Genomic DNA, 19,933 nt, shown 5'->3' with positions numbered 1-19,933 from the left:
TGTATGGCCCCAAACTTAGGGCCAGGGCTTTTTTTTTTTTAATTGGGCCCTATTAATTGGAATTCTGTGTCTTATTTCCTTATTTCTTGCATAAACCTTATCAAAAATTTAAATTTCTTTGAAATGGATCAAGGCTATCCATTTCTGGCAACACAGCAGATTAGATGCCCCAGTTGATTTTATTGCTTGAAACTCAAATGTTGCATAAATTATTTTTAAAAACATATTTTTAAATTGGAACACACATAAAGAAACTGTGGAAGGTGACTCGACTTTAAGGTTACCTCACAGTGCTGCTCTGAAAACTGCACAGAGGACTGGAGAGAGGCTACACGTCCTGTCTCCCTACTATGGGGAATGTAATCAAAGAATTTTGTATATCGCTGGAACTCCAAAGGGCCACACATGCAAAATATAGCTAAATGAACAGTAATACTACCTAGCAGAAGGTGAAAGCAAATTTTCCTACTTGACCTTGGTGCTGGGTAGAAGAAAGAAGAAAATCCTCCTGTGAGAATTTGTAATTACAAATTAGTTCTCAAATGAGTTTATTGCAGAAGGATAAAGATGAAGGGTGATGAACATGGAAAACAGACTGAAAAGGCCTAATATCTGTTTTATTGGGGAATAGTTATTTATGGGAGAAAACAGCAAATAAAGAGGCATTATTCAAAGAGATAATAGGCAAGAATTATAAAGACACCATGCTCAGATTTAGAAGGTCCAAAGAATTCCAAGTAGGATCATAGAACAATAAAATAAAACCAAATTTAAAGAAAGCATGGAAAACATTAGAAGGAGAAGGTCTGTCTAACGTATGTTTTACTGGGGAATAATTACTTCTGGTAGAAAATGGAGCAAATAAAGAGGCATTATTCAAAGAGATAATAAACCAAAAAAATTTTTTTTATTTACTTTTTTAAACATAACAACATACAAACATGACCATTCTTACCATATGATCATTCCATTCTTGGTATATAATCAATAACTTACAATACTATCACATAGTTGCATATTCATTATCATAATCATTTTTTAGAACATTTGCATCAATTCAGAAAAAGAAATAGAAAGAAAAAAGAAAAAAATTCATACATAACATACCCCTTACTCCTCCCTTTCATTGATAACAAATTATCATTTACATGCTATACAAACATTATACAATCATCTTCAAGAAACATGGCTACTGGAACACAGCTCTACATTTTCAGGCACTTCCTTCAAGCCTCTCCATTATATCTTAACTAAAAAGGTGATAATATAAGTAATGTGTAAGAATAACCTCCAGGAAACCCTCTCGACTCTGAATAAGACTAAGGTAAATCAGAATACTAAGTAAAGGATGATATGGCCCGTATTTTTAAATTTCAACCTCTGTGCGAAACCAAAGGGAGAGATGTTTATTTATATTTTGGGTAGTGCATGTAACTTGTCTAGTCAATTTAGTTGAACATGATAAATACAGGCAATCTTGAATAAGGTATGAGATTTTGTTGGTTTGTCCAGGTTAGTGTGATGCCCAAATATATCCCAGAGTAATTTGGGCAGTGAATAAAGTATTTGCAGTTCCCTTGAGGGACTGATGTGAATGGAAGAAATATTCAACTTCCCCATTTGAGGAATTCCTGATATTCTCGCAAGCAATGGGGACAACCAAATCAACAGGCTGAGACCTCGATCTTGGGGTTCACCCCTATGAAACTTATTCCTGCAAAGGATAAGCTCAGTCTACTAATAATTATGCCCAACAGTCACCCCCAGAGATCCTCTTTTGTTGCTCAGATGTTGTATCTCTCTCTCTAAGCCAACTTGGCAGGTAAACTCACTGCCCTCCCCACTACATAGGACTTCCAAGGGTGTAAATCTCCCTAATAATGTGGGACAGAACTCCCAGGCTGAGCCAGGACCCAACATCATGGGAAAGCCTTCTTGACCAAAAGGAAGAAGAAAGAAATAAGACAAAGTAAAGTTTCAGTGGCTGAGAGGTTTCAAAGAGTTGAGAGATGATCCTGGAGGTTATTTTTATGCATTATATAAATATCCCTTTTTAGTTTATGGTGTAGAAAAGTGGCTGGAGGAAAGTACCTGAACTGCTGAGCTGTGTTCCAGTAGCCTTGATTCTCCTGGATGACTATATAACTATATACCTTTTACAATGTGACTGTGTGACTGTGAAAACCTTGCGTCTGGTGCTTCTCTTATCCAGGGTATAGATAGATGAGTTAAAAAAAAATGGATAAAATAAAAAAAAAAAAAAGGGGGAAAAAGGAGTAAAATAAATTGGATAGATGGAAATACTAGTGGTCAATGAGAAGGAGGGATAAGAGGTATGGAATACATGAGTTTTTTCTTATTTATTTATTTTTCTGGAGTGATGCAAATGTTATAAAAAAATGATCATGTGATAAATATACAACTGCATGATGATACTGTGAGCCATTGTGTGTACAGCATGTATGGACTGTATGTGTGTGAAGATCTCTCAATAAAATATTAGAAAAAAAGTCAAAGGTTAGGAAATACAATACTGACCAAAAGAAAACAAACATAGGTATAAACAACAATAAAAAACAAACTTTTAAGGCTATAAACATTTTTAGAAAAAAGGGTACTTTTCATAATGATAAAATATTTAACAATTATAAAACAATTCTATGTTTGTATGGACGTTTTAATAACATAGACTCAAAACAATTAAGCAAAAATTTACCCACCTATAAGGAAAAACGGGCAACTACCATCGTGGTAAGAGACTTTAACATGTTTTTTTCAATAACTAATAGAGCAGTAATAAAATAAAACCAAACTGAATCCAAAGCAAAACCAAGAAAAACAAACACAGAAGATTTGAGTAGAACAATTAAAATAAGCTAGTAACATGAGAATTCACACTCTTTCCCAACACACTTGGAACACTTATGAAAAGTAGAAATGTGCTGGACTATAAAGTTAGTCTCTACAAATTACATTATAGTTTCTGACCATAATGAAATTAAAATAGAAATGAATAATGAAAAATTAATTTCAAAATTTTAAAAATATCATGTATTTTGAAAATAAGTATGCATTTCTAATAATTCATGGGACAAGTTAATGGAAATTAAGAACTGTTTTTAAAATGAATGAAACAAAATATTACATATCAAAACTTAAAGGGATAGCACTTAGAGATAAATTTAAGGAGTAAAATTCATTTGTAAAAAAAAACTAAAGACTCAGAGAAAGTAGACAGAAATAACAAAAGCAGAAAATAAAACAACAAAAATTTATGATTGAGATGACCAAGAGAACCAAAAGTTCATTCTCTGAGTAATTAAAAAGATAAAACCTCTGGAAAAGAGAAAATAAGTGGTATTAAAAGGGAATATAATTACAGATGCAATCAACGTTCAACTGTTAAGAAGATACTATAGACAAATTTTACACTATTAATTTGAAAACTCTGAAAAAATTTTAAAAACTTTAGAAAAATACAATTTATTAAAAATAATTCAAAAAGGAATGGAAGGACGCACTGTTCCTGATTTCAAAACTTACCACAAAGCTATAGTCATCAAGACTGTGTGGTATTAATATAAGGATTGGCATACATATCAATGGACTAGAATAGCAAGTTCAGAAATAAAACTCATGCATTTACAGTTAACTGATTTTCAACAAGGGTGCCAAGACAACACAATGGGGAAAGAGGAGTCTTTTCAACAAACTGGGCTGGGATAACATGCAAATTGAAAGTGGGACTCCTATCTCAAACAAAAATACTCAAAAGGCCTAAATGTAAAAACTAAAACTATAAAACTCTTAGAAGAAGACATAGGTGTTACTCTCTGTCCCTGAATTAGGCAAAGATTTCTTAGAAATGACACCAAAAGCACAAGCAACAAAAGAAAATATAAAGTGGATTTCAAAATTTAAAAATTTGTGCATCAAAAACACTATCAAGAAAGTGAAAAGACAATCTACAGAATGGGAGAAAATATTTGTAAATCATGTATCTAAAAGGTATTAGAAAGGTCTAGCATCCAGAATAAAGAATTCTTACAACACAAAAAATAAAAAGAGAAATAACCCAATTTAAAAATAACTGATAGATCTGAATAGATATCTCTCCAAAGAATACATACAAACAGCCAATAAGCACAAAAAAGAGGCTCAACCTCACTGTCATTAGGAAAAGTAAATCAAAACTGCAATGAGATACCAGATACCACTTCTTACTCACTAGGATGGCTATCGTAAAATAGACACATACTATCTAGTGCGGAGATATTAGAACCCTCAAACTGCTGGTGAGAATGTAAAACGTGAAGTTGCTTTTGGAAAACAGTTCAGCAGTTCTTCAAAAGGTTAAATATATGACCCAGTAATTCTACTCCTAGGCACCCAAAATTGAAAATGTATGCCCACACAAAACTTGCATGTTTTTTGGCAATCATAGCCAAAATGTGCAAACAACCAAATGCTCATCAACTGATGAATGCATAAACAAAATGTGATATAGCCATAAAAGTAAATATTTTAGCCATTAAAAAGTAAGGAATATATGCTTCAATATGAATGAACCATGAAAACATTATGCTAAGTGAAAGATGTCAGACACAAAAGGCCACATATTATATGATGCCATTTGTAGAAAATGTCTAGATAGAAAAATCCATAGAGACATAAAGTATACCAATTGTCAGGGACTGGAGATATAAGGGATGAGAAGTGAGTGCTAAAGGGGATTGGATTTCTTTTTGGAGTGATGAAAATGTTCTGAAATTAGATTGTGGGGTTGGTTGCACAACTTTGTGAATGAATTTTACGTTTAAAAGGGGTGAATTTCATCTCAATTTAAAAAGAAAAACAAATAAATCAACCATTAAGAAGAGAGAATGTCATCAAGGAACAACAAATCATTACAACCTTAAACTGTTCCATATAATAGTAAAAAAGGAATCACTTTCTAATTCATACCAAAATCTAACTAAGACAGTACGAGAAAAGAAAATTACAGGCCAATCTGACTCATGAACACAGATGTAAAAAATCTTCAACAAAGTGTAAGAAAAATCAAATTTGGTGATTTATAACAAAAATCAACCCACCTGACTAAACTGCATTCATCCCAGGAATATTTGGTTAGCTTAATTTGAAAATCAATGTAACTGATAAGTTAACAGATTAAGGAGAAAATTTACTTGATAATGTCTAGAGTTGTAAAAAAGCCTTTCAACACAATTTAACACCTATTCATGATTTTTAAAAACCAAATCAAACAAAATTCTTAGCAAAGTAGGAATAGAATGAAACTTCCGTAACTTAATAAGGGACATCTGCAAAAAACTTACAGCAAGCATCATTTTTAATGGTAAAATTGGAAAGCATTTCCTTTGAGTACAGAAAGATAATACAAAAATGTGAATATCTACAGATATCTAACACAGTACAGTAACGGAAGAGGGTAGACAAAAAAGACCAAGGACACAGAAGATAAACTATAGAAGAAACCTACCCCATACATGAAAATTTGCTATTAGACAAAGGGTGCTTTGCAGATCAGAGAGGAAATGAAGGGCTATTTAATGAATAACCAATTCATTATTGGGATAACCAATATCCCAATATATAAGCAATTATCCAACTGAAAAAAAGGTAAAATCATATTCCTTACCACTGTACACAAAAATCAATTACTAAGAGATTTAAGAATTAAATATGAAAGGTCAAAACCCATAAAGCTTTTAGTAGATACTATAGGGGAAAGTATCTTTGTGATTTCTGGATAAGAAAAATTTTCTTAAATATGATAAAATTATAAAGAAAAAAACCCATACATTTAACTATATTCAAATTAAGGATTGTTAATTGGCAGTTCTTCAAAAAAGGTTAAACAGATGTTACTATATGACTCAGCAATTTCTTCTATTTGAGGTGTGGGTATAAAGAATGTCATCAAATTTTATCAAGGTATATGTGAAAAATGTCACATAAAACAAATGAATTCAGTCAAAGATCAAATTATTTTAATCCTATAATCCCCTTCCATACTTTAAAACTAGACAATTAAATAATAAACCTTGTTAAAGCTAGTAAACTATCAGTTTTTAAATAATATATATGATAAGCTAATATAATAGGGCTGCCATCTTAAATATATTATACATTTGTTCTAGTTTCCTAGCTGCCGGAATGCAACACACCAGAGACAGATTGGCTTTTAATAAAAGAGGATTTATTTTGTTAGCGCTTCAGAGGAAAGGCCGCTAACTTTCAACTGAGGTTCTCTCTTACGTGGGAAGGCACAGGATGGTCTCTGCTGGCCTTCTCTGCAGGCCTCTGGGTTCCAACAACTTTCCTTGGGTGATTTCTTTCTGCATCTCCAAAGGCCTGGGCTGAGCTGTAAGTGCAGAGATGAGGTATGCTGGGCTGCTTGGGTTGTGCTCTCTCATTTAAGCACCAGCCAGTTAAGTCAAACGTCATTCATTGCAGCAGGCACACCTCCTAGTTGACTGCAGATGTAATCAGCAACAGATGAAGTTCATGTACCATTGGCTCATGTTCACAGCAACAGAACTAGGTGCCTTCACCTGGCCAAGTTGACAACTGAATCTAACTACCACAACATTTATGGCTTCATTTAAGATCAATACATTTTGGATTTGAAAACAAGAATTAAAAGAAGGACATGACTCAGTAAGCATTTATATTAATGCCTATATATCTCATTCCAAATATTAGCAATGATACCCATGGCAAAATCTAAATAATATTTCAGATAAGTGGGTGTTACTCTGACCCTTCCCACTGCTTCCTGGATCATTTTTTTAATCAAATGGGCTATTTAAGTCATCAGATGTGATGCCTGAACGTATGTTTGGATGCTCCAGGAAGAAACGTTTAATGTACTCAGATAAGATCCCCCTTGTTAAGCATAGCTTTAAAAAAAAAAAAAAAAAAAAAAAGGCAGTGGAGCAAGCAGACAATCAGGGCTTTCCAAATAGTGTGAAATTAAAAGTGTTAAAGAAAGAGGCACAATTACAGGGAAAACATTCATTTGGGGAACTACTGAACACTGTATATATGACTAAAAGAGATGAGTTGAAAGGACAACATTTATCTCAAGACAATACTTTCCTCCCACCTACAATATGAAAATATTGTACAAAATAAATTAATTCCCAATTTAACCACTAATGCATACTTCCCTTCACCCAAAACACACCCACACACATACATACACAGTAGATATTTTCAATCTAAACTATAAGCTCACATGAAAACAAAACCATTTTAGCCACGCACAGTCTCTAGCACTTCAATTTGTAGTTTCTACATGCTGCATTTTGTAAGCATGTGATTAGGAGGAATGATGCACAATCACACCACATTCCTTCCCTCAACTCACACATCAAGAACTTGCCCTCTCAGCTGCATTCTTCTCCAAACAGCCATGGTCACCTTAGCAACCCTATGCTCTTAATATGGACAGCTGGTCCATTTAAAGTCAGCCTTCTTGGCAAGGAAAATGCTTGTTCTTCAAATTGGGGGAGAGAGGAGAGATTTTCCTTTCAATACACATTACAGGGGTTGATTTAACTTGATCAGCACTTTTGTTCTATGGCAGGAATTTGTGTTAAGTTTCAACCTACTCTTGGTTGTTTTTTGTGGTATGTTTCTTTTTCTGAAAAATCTAAAGTAAGTGGCTGAAAAAATAAAATCAAATTGGCTCATATGGAACTCTAAGGAAGAATAGAATATGAAACAAAAAAGTATCTGAAATAATTGTATTTTATAAACCTGTATTTTTGAAAATTCAACTTCACTTAAATTGAGCTGAAAGTAACATCTGAAACCTTAATACACACAATAAGAAATCAGAGTCATAAAACCAATGTCTTTTTTTTCCCAATGTCTTTTTAACATTTCTGAAAAATAAAACATTTCTGAACAACAACGTCCTATAACTTCAATCTATTCAATAGACTACAAGTCTACTATATTCCTTTATTCTACCACCTGCATGTGAAATCTCTCACAATCTTTTCACTGGTTCAAATATAAGCTTTCACAATGAATACCAAATGGTCAGTATATCAGAGGACCTTTCAGACCGAGAATGACCTACAATAGCAATGGATTATTTAAAACCAATCTTGATCTGTGCTTATACCACTAATCCAAATTAAACTTCAGAATAAAAGACACAGGTTTATAAACTAGTTTACCTGATTTTTCATACAACAAATGAATAATCTGGGGAGAAGAGGATTATCCTATTCTAAAATATGCAACATCAAATTGCTCAACCCATACTGTGATTGTCTAAAGCTGTATGTACCCCAGAAAAGATCACAATCTTAAAGCTAATCCATTTCTGTGGGTGCAGACATATTGTGGGTAGGACCTTTTGATTAGGTTATTTCAGTTGAGGTATGCCCCAGTCTCCTCCTTACTGGAGTCCTACGAGCACGAGAGAGAGAGAGAGAAAAGCCAGAGAGGCCGAGAGAGAACAACACACAGAAAACAGAGAGAAACCACAGAAACAGAGAGGAAGCCACTGAAGCCAGAAGCTGGAACAATGAAACCTGGGAGAAAAGGGAGAAACGAACAGAAGTTGCCATGTGCCTTGAGGATCACTGGTAGCTGGTATTCAGGGAAAAATCACTGCCTTTTGATGCCTTGACTTGGACATTTTCACAGCCTCAAAACTGTAAATTTGCATGTTAATAAATATATTATAAAAGCCAACCCATCATTGCATTTCAGCAATTCTAGCAAACTAAACTACATACTCACAGAGAGATTCTAATGGCTCATACATCAAAATAAAACACCCACCCTTTAAGGAAAATAAAAAAACAAAACAAAGCAAAAAAACATAATTTTTAGTGTTCATTCTAAAATGGAAATATTTATGACATAATTTTCAATACAACATTGTGCTGGTTTGAAATGATGTATGTCTCCTAGAAAAGCCATGTTTTAATCAAAATCCCACTTCATAAAGGCAGTATAATTCCTACTCAATACTGCATATTTGAAACTGTAATCAGATCATCTCCCTGGAGGTATGATTTAATCAAGAGTGGTTGTTAAACTGGATTAGGTGACAACATGTCTCCACCTATCTGGGTGGGCCTTGATAAGTTTCTGGAGTCCTATAAAAGAGGAACATTTTGGAGAATGAAGACGATTCGAAGAGAGCAGAGAATGATGCAGCACCACGAAGCAGAGTCCACAAGCCAGTGACCTTTGGAGATGAAGAAGGAAAACGCCTCCCGGGGAGCTTCATGAAACAGGAAGCCAGGAGAGAAAGCTGGCAGATGACGCCTTGTTCGCCATGTGCCCTTTCAGCTGAGAGAGAAACCCTGAACTTCATCGGCCTTTTTGAACCAAGGTATCTTTCCCTGGATGGATGCCTTTGATTGGACATTTCTATAGACTTGCTTTAATTGGGACATTTTCTCGGCCTTAGACTGTAAACTAGCAACTTATTAAATTCCCCCTTTTAAAAACCATTCTGTTTCTGGTATATTGCATTCCAGCAGCTAGCAAACTAGAACAAACATAAATGCTGCTTTAGTAAATCTTAAGGATGACTATCACCTACATAATTTATTACTTATATTTTTGTTAATATATGTGTATTTTAAACTTTTGAGGTTATAAGGTTCTCCCTAATTAGAAACAATTCTTTCAAGTTAACCTTGTCCTAGTAATTAAATTTTCTCCATATAGCAAAATATCAATTGATAAGTGGCAGTATAGATTATAGTAAAAAGAGCCTAAAACTAATTCTATTACTGGTTTCCTCATTCATAAAATGGAAATACTATCTGTTATATTTATGCCAAATGTTAATGAAAGTAATATGCAAGACTACCCAAATATACTAAAAAATTAAAAAGGGAAAAAGTACTATATTACTCAAAAAGGTGCAATATTATTCAAAAATACTCAAAAGTTACAAAGGGGGAAGGTACTTTAGATAATCTGATGTTTAACTCTCAGAATTATTGTTTTTAAAAAAGAGAAGGGGCATATTAAACAATGCATGGAATACCAAATCAATATTAACTTCAAAAATTGTTGGTCTTTCAACAAAAGAGCTTTCAAACACTTAAGTGTTTATACATAAATAACTACTTTCAAAAAACTACCTCAACCTGGACTTCACTTACAGTAGACATTTGAATTTTCTTCCCCTTTCTATTCCACTACTAAATGGGGTTTCAAATTTCTTTCTAGCTACCAAAACTAACTGTCCCTTAGCCCTTCCTCCCATGCTAAATGCTCCCAGCTAGGCACCCTTAGCTACTTCCCAACCCTGGAAGCCCCTCCCTGGCCCAAGGGGGCCTGTCTCAGTCGTCCCAGGAGTCTCTATTTCCTCTTCACTACTATAGGGCACACCATCACCAGAGACTTGGAGCTGCTTAAGTTCCCACTTTCTGACAATTTTTAGAGACAGGATCCAAGAGAAATTGCTTCTTCTGATACTGCACTACTGTGTAACTGTGCTTCTGCATCCCAAATTTAGAACCCTGTACTTGTAGTGTTAATTATTCAGTTTTCACTCTGTATTGGATTCAGTGAGAGTCACAGAAGTTCCTGCTTAAGGAAGTAATTAAAAAATTAAGTTCAATAACAATACAACGCAGACATTAATAAGTAATAGATAATAGGAGGTCCCTGATATCACTGGTATTACCTTCCAGTTACTAAACTTTGGTTGGTTAGCACTAAGACCTAAGCATTTAATATAATGTTGGTAGAAGAAAAATACATGTTTTTTTGTTAGGCCCCAATTATCCTTTTCTTGACTATTCTAACAGACTCTTAGATAGGCAGTCTTCTGAACAAATGTTTGTATTTCTTCCTCTAAACTTCCACAGCACCTAACTCAAATTCTTTGACATCAATTCTAATATGTGAAATGAGCATAACTGGCCTTTTCTTAGATGTTCAGGTTAGTGTGCCTTATAAACTATAAAGGAATTTTACATATAACCTTTTCATTTTCATAATTACCAACTTGGAATACAATGTACCAGTTAGAAACAACAAATTACATTAGACACTCAGCAACATGGCCAGATTCTAGGGAAAAAATGGAGCCGGCAATGGAACACAAGAATTAGACTAAAATTTAATGTACAAAACCTTTTAGATAAATTAAAATACAAGTGCACAAAATAATAAAACATTTTATAAGATATAAAGAAAAAGATACATATCATGTATCTTAAATGTAAATCATTGCTTTTATGGGGACAGGACATAAAAGAAAATGAAGTAGGGTTTAACAAATGAGTATGACTGCTGAATCATTATATTGATATTTCTTTTAGTCTCCAGTACCTTAGAGCAGCTAGAAGTAAAAATCTAAAATTGTGAAACTGTAACCCATACCAAACTCTGAAATCTGTCCTACAACTAATTATTATAATGTGCTTTGAGATTTATTAATTTTTGTATTTATGTTATTTCTCAAAAAGGGGGGGAAAGTAAACTGTGATATAAATGCAATTAACAAATAAATAATACCAAAATTAAAAAAAAAAAAGAGGGAAAGACAGTCACAAACAGCTGAAATTTGATTACATGCTTCTGAGAAATGGGCAAAAGGAGTTCCATTCACAAGATGAGCCTTGCAAGTGAAGGCAGGAGAAACTGGCAAATGCCAAGGAATAATGAAAGTCTAAGCAACAAATGGCAGATGTGACCTATTCATGTGGCTCAAAGTAGAACTGATGAAATATGGCAGTTAAGTAAAAAGAGCAAGTTAAAGAACTACAAATATAGAAAAGAATGAGCTCATTAGACTATATGAATAAAAATGAAAAGATTCGCTTCCCGGTGCCTGCCCATGTAAAAAAAAAAAAAAAGAAAGAAAGAAGGGACTTTTAATGGATCAACAATGATGGTCATGACACAAACTGAGGAAAATCATTAATTTAATATTCCTCTACTGAGTAAAACGGCTATGTCAGTCATCTTTTTTCATAATAAAGTTGCCTCCAAATTGAATTTTTAAAGGTTGTCATCCTTTTAATACCTTTAACTATGTATCAGGATAATACCAAATAAATGGAAATAAGCTTTCCTTGATATTTTCTACTTTAAAAATTTAAAAATTATGAAAGCATCTGGGTATGGATAAAAATAAATATTTACTGAAACATATAGGGGAGCCCTCAGAGTACTGAAGACTATGGCCCTTCATTACCTTTAATAATTTGTATTAATGTAAAAGACTAATTTCATTTGCCAAAAACCAAAAAACAGATGAAATTCACAGGGACATGGATCTTTTGAAGTTTCTGTTTTTTCTTTAATCACATGGTCCAGGAAAAGAAGGATCTAGATTTCTCCTGAAGTTCTGCCTCACTGCCTTTGAGGAGTGCTCTGGAAGACCAGACGGTGTTCCATACAGGTTTCAGGACTTCACCTCCTCCCTAACCCCTTGGAATTAAAAGAATTAAAAAATAGAGAAAAAAGAGTTTCACAAGAAATTTGGAATGGTAAAATATTGGTCATACGCTTTTTCCTTCTCCTCCTTGGCTAGTGAGTCCTTTTTCACACTTTGTTCTCAGTGACCACGATAAAAACTTAACCAAATCTATAGCTGTTTCAAAAAACAGGTAAAAAAAGATGTGTTTGAGATGTATGCTCATCCTAGGATATAAAGTATTGAAAAAAGAATAAATGAAAAAACAGAGCTATTCATCTGAACGAGCTACTGCATACAAACATCATGTTGAGTTGCCAGATTCAATTAATCTTCAGCAATCACTACTATCAGTAGCAAAAAGTTCCTGAGAAGATTTAACTACAAAGTACCTTCATAAGGCTGCCAAGTAATTTGTTTTACATTCTGGGCATAATGTAACACACAAAAAAGGGGACTTTTTAATATCCACTTACTTCAACAATTCATCCTTCAGAAGTCTAAAGAGTATAAAAATGCAAATCAATGATGATTTGAAATCCATTGTAAAGGTGATCATTCCGTAATTTTTAAAGAACATTAAATGTTACTCAATCTTTATTATGTATCTTGTAGAAAACATTCTACCTTTGAAACTAAATATGAGTTACATATTTTTTCCATAGGTTTTAGAAACATACCTAAACAATATCTTTTAATCTAAAGCCTCAAAGAGTTTTATGACCCTTCTACTCTGCAAAGTTAATTATATAATGTCCACTAAGTAAACGATGAATAAGCCTCAATGAAATAACTTTTTCCTTATATGGATAAACCTATTCTTAAGGATGTGGGGAATAAACTGACCATTAGAAGAAGTACATGAGTTTAAAAAGCTAAATTTTATCATACCATTTTAATCCTAACCTCTAACAAGACAAGAGGTGTTTTGCTATCAAATTTTGAGATAGTAAAAGAGCAGCTAACAAATCCATGAGAATCTTATAATAATCAAGAATAGTTATAAATATGAGGAAAAGGATAATAAAAAAAAAAGGAACGAGAAAAAAAAAAAAGGAACAATGAGGCCTGTAATCAACTATACTTGTTTTATTACTATATTAACAATTTCTTACCTTGTGGAATTCTCTTCTGATAAAAACAGATGTAATTTTGTTCCTAAAAGAAATTCAGATAGGAAAGTTGAAATGCTATTTTTAAAACAGCAAGTCTCTTGGCAAATGAAAAGACCTATTACATTCTCACTGAAATCCTGCATTTTTATAAGGGAGGAAAATGTTACCACACAAATTTAAGTATAAGAATATTTTTTAAATCAAAATGCGAACATAGTACATTCAGAATACTGACATTTGATAGTACCAACATTTAAGAGATTAAGTATCAAATAATAAAAGCAATTTATTATTTTATAAAAATACATAAAATTTATTGTTTATTATTATAAACTGCATATTATTTTACTAACTGATCAAGTCAGTTTTGCTAGGTACACAATAATGTTTGGTACATTTTCATCTTCTAAAACACCAATATTCAACTTGTCTAAGATCTGATATTCTGATGGGTGCTTTTTTTCTTAGGTATAATTTACATGTCATAACATTTACTCTTTCAGTGTACAAAAGTAAATAGCTTTCAGTATATTCACAAAGTTGTGAAATCACCACCACTGTCTAATTCCAGAATTCATAACCCCCCCCTCAAAAAAAAACCCTGTACTGAAACGCACACTTTTAGTCCCACAGGCAAACATCTGAAACAAATCTAATTTGAAAAGATATGTAAGACACATATTCTTTAAAACACTATAATCGAAATGATGTTTTTTTAAATGTGTGGAGAAAAGACTGAAAAACAAATATCAAAAAATTATTAGTAGCTGTATTTGGATAATGGTAATATAACGGCTCTTTTTCATTTATTTCCTCAAAATTCTATATTACCTTTATGATTCTTAAAAAGATACAGCACAGACATGCATTTTCTAAAGCTATATAGTAAAATCTGTACTATAAGCCAAAGTAAAAACAGATATACACCTTGTATCTGATGCTCCTTTTACCTACCATATCAACAGATGAGTAGAACATATGGAATAAAAATAAATAATAGGGGGAACAAATGTTAAAATAAATTTAGTTTGAAATGCTAGTGATAAATGAAAGCGAGGGGTAAGGGGTATGGTATGTATAATCATTTTTTTCTGTTATCGTTTTATTTCTTTTTCTGTTGTCTTTTTCTTTCTTTTTCTGAATCGATGCAAATGTTAGTCTAAGAAATGATGAATATGCAACTGTGTGATGATATTGAGAATTGCTGATTGTGTATGTAGAATGGAATGACATGTTAATATTTTTGTCTGTTTGTTGTTAATTTTTTAAATTAATAAATAAAAAAAGAATAAAAAAACACTGATATACAAGCTGACATTTTTTTTCTTTAACATTCATTCTATTTTTTATTTTAAAATGTTTTTCGAAATAGATAAAATAACTATAAAGTACAATAAATAAGACTTGGCCACGCTTACCAATCTGATTGAAAAGCTTCAGCTGCATCTTTCTTTATGACAAGCTGACTGTTTCATCTCTTTTACAAATGGGCATCTACTTAATGGTCATTTCTGAAATAAAGATGCAGTTATTAAGAATGTTACAATAATGTTATAATTAAAAAAAATTAAAGGAAAATTACCTAAATTTTAGTGACCAGAGAGAGATATCAAAACAGTTCTTGATTAAAATTCTAATAAAAAATTTATTAATGGAGCTAAGTGTGGAGTGAAATACAGGCTATTGTCCCACAGGACCAGAATTATACAGCATGTTACATGTACTGGATATAAAATTCTACAGCCTCCAATGCCTTTCCCCCAGTGAGACTTTGCAATTTCTAAGCATTCCATTCATAGACTAGAGAAATAAAAAGTATACAAAGGAAAAAAGAAAAAAGGAAGATAGAAGAGCCTAAATTCACATACTTTGAACACAATAAATTAATTCATTGATTTTCCTAATTATAGTAATCAATGATATCTGGTGATTAAGGAGACAAAAATAGAGAAAATTGGCAATGCTGAAGAAAAACCACACAAATAGAATACCTGGTTCTTTACAATCAGGATCACAAATTTCATACAGGCCTTCAACATGTGTTATAACACTATCTGGCAATCTTACTTCATTTCTCCAGCTCAAGACAATTTTCTCTTTTATCTCCTTCTTCCCCAAACCTCCAGTTCTTGTAGCTTCCTTACTCCTCAGCTGATACTCTTGTCTCATATTTTATTGAGAAAATAGAAGTCTTCAGACAGACAGAAATCCCTTCTTCTTCACACAACCACGTGAATGTATGTCATACGAAAAACACAGTTTGGTGCCCCTTTTCTGCCTGTTCTGGATGACTTCTATGATAAGTATCACATGAACTCTAAAAGAGAGCCACTTCTCCCAACAAGTCCTTTTATGCAGTTATCTGTTCCACAAAGTGACCACTAATACAAAGTAAATCTACTCTGGAATCCATTCAGAGTGCCACTTTAAACTGTGTGCCATACTTTGTATATATACATACTAGAAAATTCAAATTGGAAAACCCACCTACAAAAAATATTGGCAAATAACAATGAAAAAGCTGAGTTTATACTCAAGGCTGTAAGCAAGTGAACATGGATTGGCTATCTACAGCACCAAACAGTTTCATGTGAGCCAAGTGTCAACCAAAGAGCGACGTATTAGATATTCCTTCCTTGTGAAAGTATTCTCAATATTCAGAAACGGTTACATTTTATGTGATAAAAGTATATATGCACAGTTTATCAACCTACGAATGAAAGACAAAACTCCAGGATACTATCTACAGAGCAAATAGGTTGGTGTTTAAGAAAATGGGAACAGAGAGGGAAGAAAAGGGGTGAAATAAGGATGCCCCAGGTAATTTTAAAAATTCTCTTCTAGTTCAGAAAGCTAACAGTGATAAGTGAAACATCTAAAGCCTAAAGCCAAATTGATGCCAATACTATCAAAAATAATTCACAAACTCATTAATTTTTGGTTTCTTTTTAATAATATGAGGTTAATGATTTCAAGTAGGCTCACCTTTTTTTAAAACTTTTTTATTAATTTTTAAATTAAAAAAATTATAAGTAACACATTCTTAACATATGATCATTCTGTTCTACATATATAATCAGTAATTTACAATATCATAACATAGTTGCATATTCACCATCATGATCATTTCTTAGAACATTTGCATCAATTCAGAAAAAGAAATAAAAAAACAGAAAAATAAAATGAAAACAGAAAAAAAAAAATTATACATACCACAACCCTTACCCCTCCCTTTCACTGATCACTAGCATTTCAAACTAAATTTATTTTAACATTCGTTCCCCCTATTATTTATTTTTATTTCATATGTTCTACTCATCTGTTGACAAGGTAGATAAAAGGAGCATCAGACACAAGGTTTTCACAATCACACAGTCACATTGTGAAAGCTATATCATTATACAATCATCATCAAGAAACATGGCTACTGGAACACAGCTCTACATTCTCAGGCAGTTCCCTCCAGCCTCTCTATTACATCTTGGATAACAAGGTGATACCTACTTAATATGTAAGAATAACCTCCAGGATAACCTCAGGACTCTGTTTGGAATCTCTCAGCCATTGACACTTTGTCTCATTTCCCTCTTCCCCCTTTTGGTCGAGAAGGTTTTCTCAATCCCTTGAGTCTCAGTTCATTGTAGGATTTCTGTCTCATGTTGCCAGGAAGGTCCATACCCTGGGAGTCATGTCCCACGTAGACAGGGGGAGGGTGGCAAGCTTGCTTGTTGTGTTGGCTGGAGAGAGAGGCTACATCTGAGCAACAAAAGAGGTTCTCTTGGGGGTGACTCTTAGGTCCAATTTTAAGTAGGCTTGACCTATCCTTTGTGGGGTTAAGTTTCATATGAACAAACTCCAAGACTGGGGGCTCAGCAAGTAGGCTTACCTTTGTTAAAATCACTGCTGAGTAAACCTTAATTTCACAAATGTTCCATAATTCCAATTCCACACATACTACCATATAATGGCAGAGACACTGAGGAAGTAACATTTCAAATCCTAAAATCTCTAATGAAAGCAGAGATCACACTTAAGCTTTAAGAAATTGCCTGAAGAAAAGAATTATAAATAGAATACTGATTTATAAAATAGTCACTGCTTTTGTCTGCATCAGTTAGTGGTACCTCTTAAGCAGCAACCTAAGAAATAAAAATTAATTTAAAAGAAATAGTCAAAACTATGATGAGAAAAGATATACAAGATAGAAGCCCTGATGCATGGAACAACATGGATGAACCCTGTGGACATTAGGTTGAGCAAAATAAGCCAGACACAAAAGGACAAATATTGTATTGTCTCACTAATATGAACTAATTATAATAGCAAACTCTGGGACTTAAAATTTGGATTATAGGTTACCAGGAGATAGAAAGAGGGCAGAGAATAGGAAGCTGATGCTTAAGGTGTACAGAATTTTTAATAAGGTTGACTGTAAATGTTTGGAAATGGATAGAGGTGACGGTGCACTATATTGTAAATTTAATTAATAGCGCTGAATATGAGTATGGTTGCAAGGAAAGTCTAGGGTCTTGTATGTCACTGGAAGGAAAGCTAGAGGTTATAAAACATAGTGAAAACTGTTCTGGGCAATGACTTTTTTATTTGTACAAACATAAGAATATTCTTAACTGAATTTTAACAAATGTACATCACTATAAAAAGGTGCTAATAATAATTGGGTGACATGGGAAAAATACAACTAATATGAACTAAGGACTATAGTTAACCATAACATTGTAATAAATTCAACTATACTAAAGCTGAGCGTCAATAATAGAGGGCTATAAGGAGCATGGGATTTTTTTTCCAGAGCAATGACAATATTCTCAAATTTATTGTGGTGAAAAATTTCCTAGCTCTGTGATTTTACCAAGAGCCATAACTGTACATTTTTGGGTGGACGGTATGGTATATGAATAAAACTGTTAAAAGAAAAGATATGTAAGATATATATCCCTTAAGCAAATAACTCCTCATCTATGGCAATTCTAATTCTACTCATGGGCAGTTAAACCAAATGCATACAAAGCAGATACAATTGTACCCAATTTCTAACAACTGAATACAAAATCAATAACTTTGATTTTAACAAATAAAGCTTTAAACAATGAATGTTTAAAAAGAAATCTTCAAACCAAGAGTCATTCATGATCCTCCCCTCCCTTCTTCTCTCTTTCCATATCTAATATGTCAGCAAGTCCCACTGGTTCTACCTTCAAAATACATCCAGAAACTGACCACCTCTCACCATCTCCATGCCACTAAGCTTCCTAGTGTGAGCCTGAATTACTGCAATAATCCCCAAAGTGATTGCCTCCTTCTACCTGTTACCTGATACCTCCCACCCCACAATCAATTCTCCACAAATAACTAAAATAATCCTTTTAAAATGTTGGACTCACAACACTCCTCTGCTTAAAACCCTCCAGTGGTTTCCCATTTCGAATAAGAGTAAAAGTGAAAGTCTTAACAAAACGTTACAGATGTTTTTTCACAACGGGTTTGCTGCCAGAACACAGGTGGCATGAAAACCATCACCATATCTTAAGCCAAAATGCAAAAAGAAAAGACTCATGTCTTTGGACACATAGATTTGGGCAAGTCCGCCATGACTGGCCATCGCATCTATAAATGTGGTAGAATTGAGAAAAGAACCATTGAAAATTTTGAGAAGGAGGCTGCTGAGATGGGAAAGGGGTTCTTCAAGTATGCCTGGGTCTTGGATAAACTACAAGCTGAATGTGAGCATGGTATCACCACTGATATTTCCCTGTGGAAATTTGAGACCAGCAAGTATTAGGTGACCATCGTTGATGCCCCAGGATACAGAGACTTTCTTAAAAATATAATTACAGGCACATCTCAGGCTGACTGCGCGTTCCTAATCATTGTTGTTGGTTTGGTGAATTCGAAGCTAGTATATCCAAGAATGGGCAGACCAGAGCATGCCCTTCTGGCTTACACACTGGGTGTGAAACAACTAATAAGTGATGTTAACAAAATGGATTTCACTGAACCACCCTACAGTCAGAAGAGAGATGAAGATATTGTTAAGTAAGTCAGCACCTACTTTAAGAAAATTGGCTACAACCCTGACAGAGAAGCATTTGTGCCAATTCTACCTGGAGTGGTGACAACATGCTAGAGCCGAATGCTAATATGCCTTGGTTCAAGGGATAGAAAGTTACCTTAAGGATGGCAATGCCAGTGGAGTCATGCTGCTTGAAGCTCTGGATTGCATCCTGCTACCTACTCATGCAACTGACAAGCCCTTGTGTATGCCTCTTCAGGATGTCTACAAAATTGATGGCATTGCTACTGTGCCTGTAAGCCAAGTGGAGATTGGTTTCTCAAACTGGGCATAGTGGTCATCTTTGCT

General features: G+C 33.7%; 1 protein-coding gene across 10 annotated transcripts in view; it reads right to left on the bottom strand.

Moving 5' to 3' along the window:
• The window catches only part of FRS2 (fibroblast growth factor receptor substrate 2), a 178,072-nt gene that overhangs the window by 72,142 nt on the left and 85,997 nt on the right, over nt 1-19,933 (bottom strand). For 9 of the 10 annotated variants that reach the window (XM_077111389.1, XM_077111388.1, XM_077111393.1 and 6 more), the window contains 2 exons: nt 14,973-15,065; nt 13,555-13,597 (listed from right to left, as the gene is read on the bottom strand). The exons of the other annotated variant lie outside the window; for it this stretch is intronic. The gene's annotated coding sequence lies outside the window, so the exon portion shown is untranslated. The remainder of the gene's footprint in view (nt 1-13,554; nt 13,598-14,972; nt 15,066-19,933) is intronic. 10 annotated transcript variants of the gene reach the window in all.

The sequence above is a fragment of the Tamandua tetradactyla genome, chromosome 7 (genome assembly GCF_023851605.1).
Source record: "Tamandua tetradactyla isolate mTamTet1 chromosome 7, mTamTet1.pri, whole genome shotgun sequence".
NCBI lineage: Eukaryota > Metazoa > Chordata > Mammalia > Pilosa > Myrmecophagidae > Tamandua > Tamandua tetradactyla.
The sequence above is the reverse complement of the archived record's forward strand: the minus strand, read 5'-3'. Positions and strand labels throughout refer to the sequence as shown.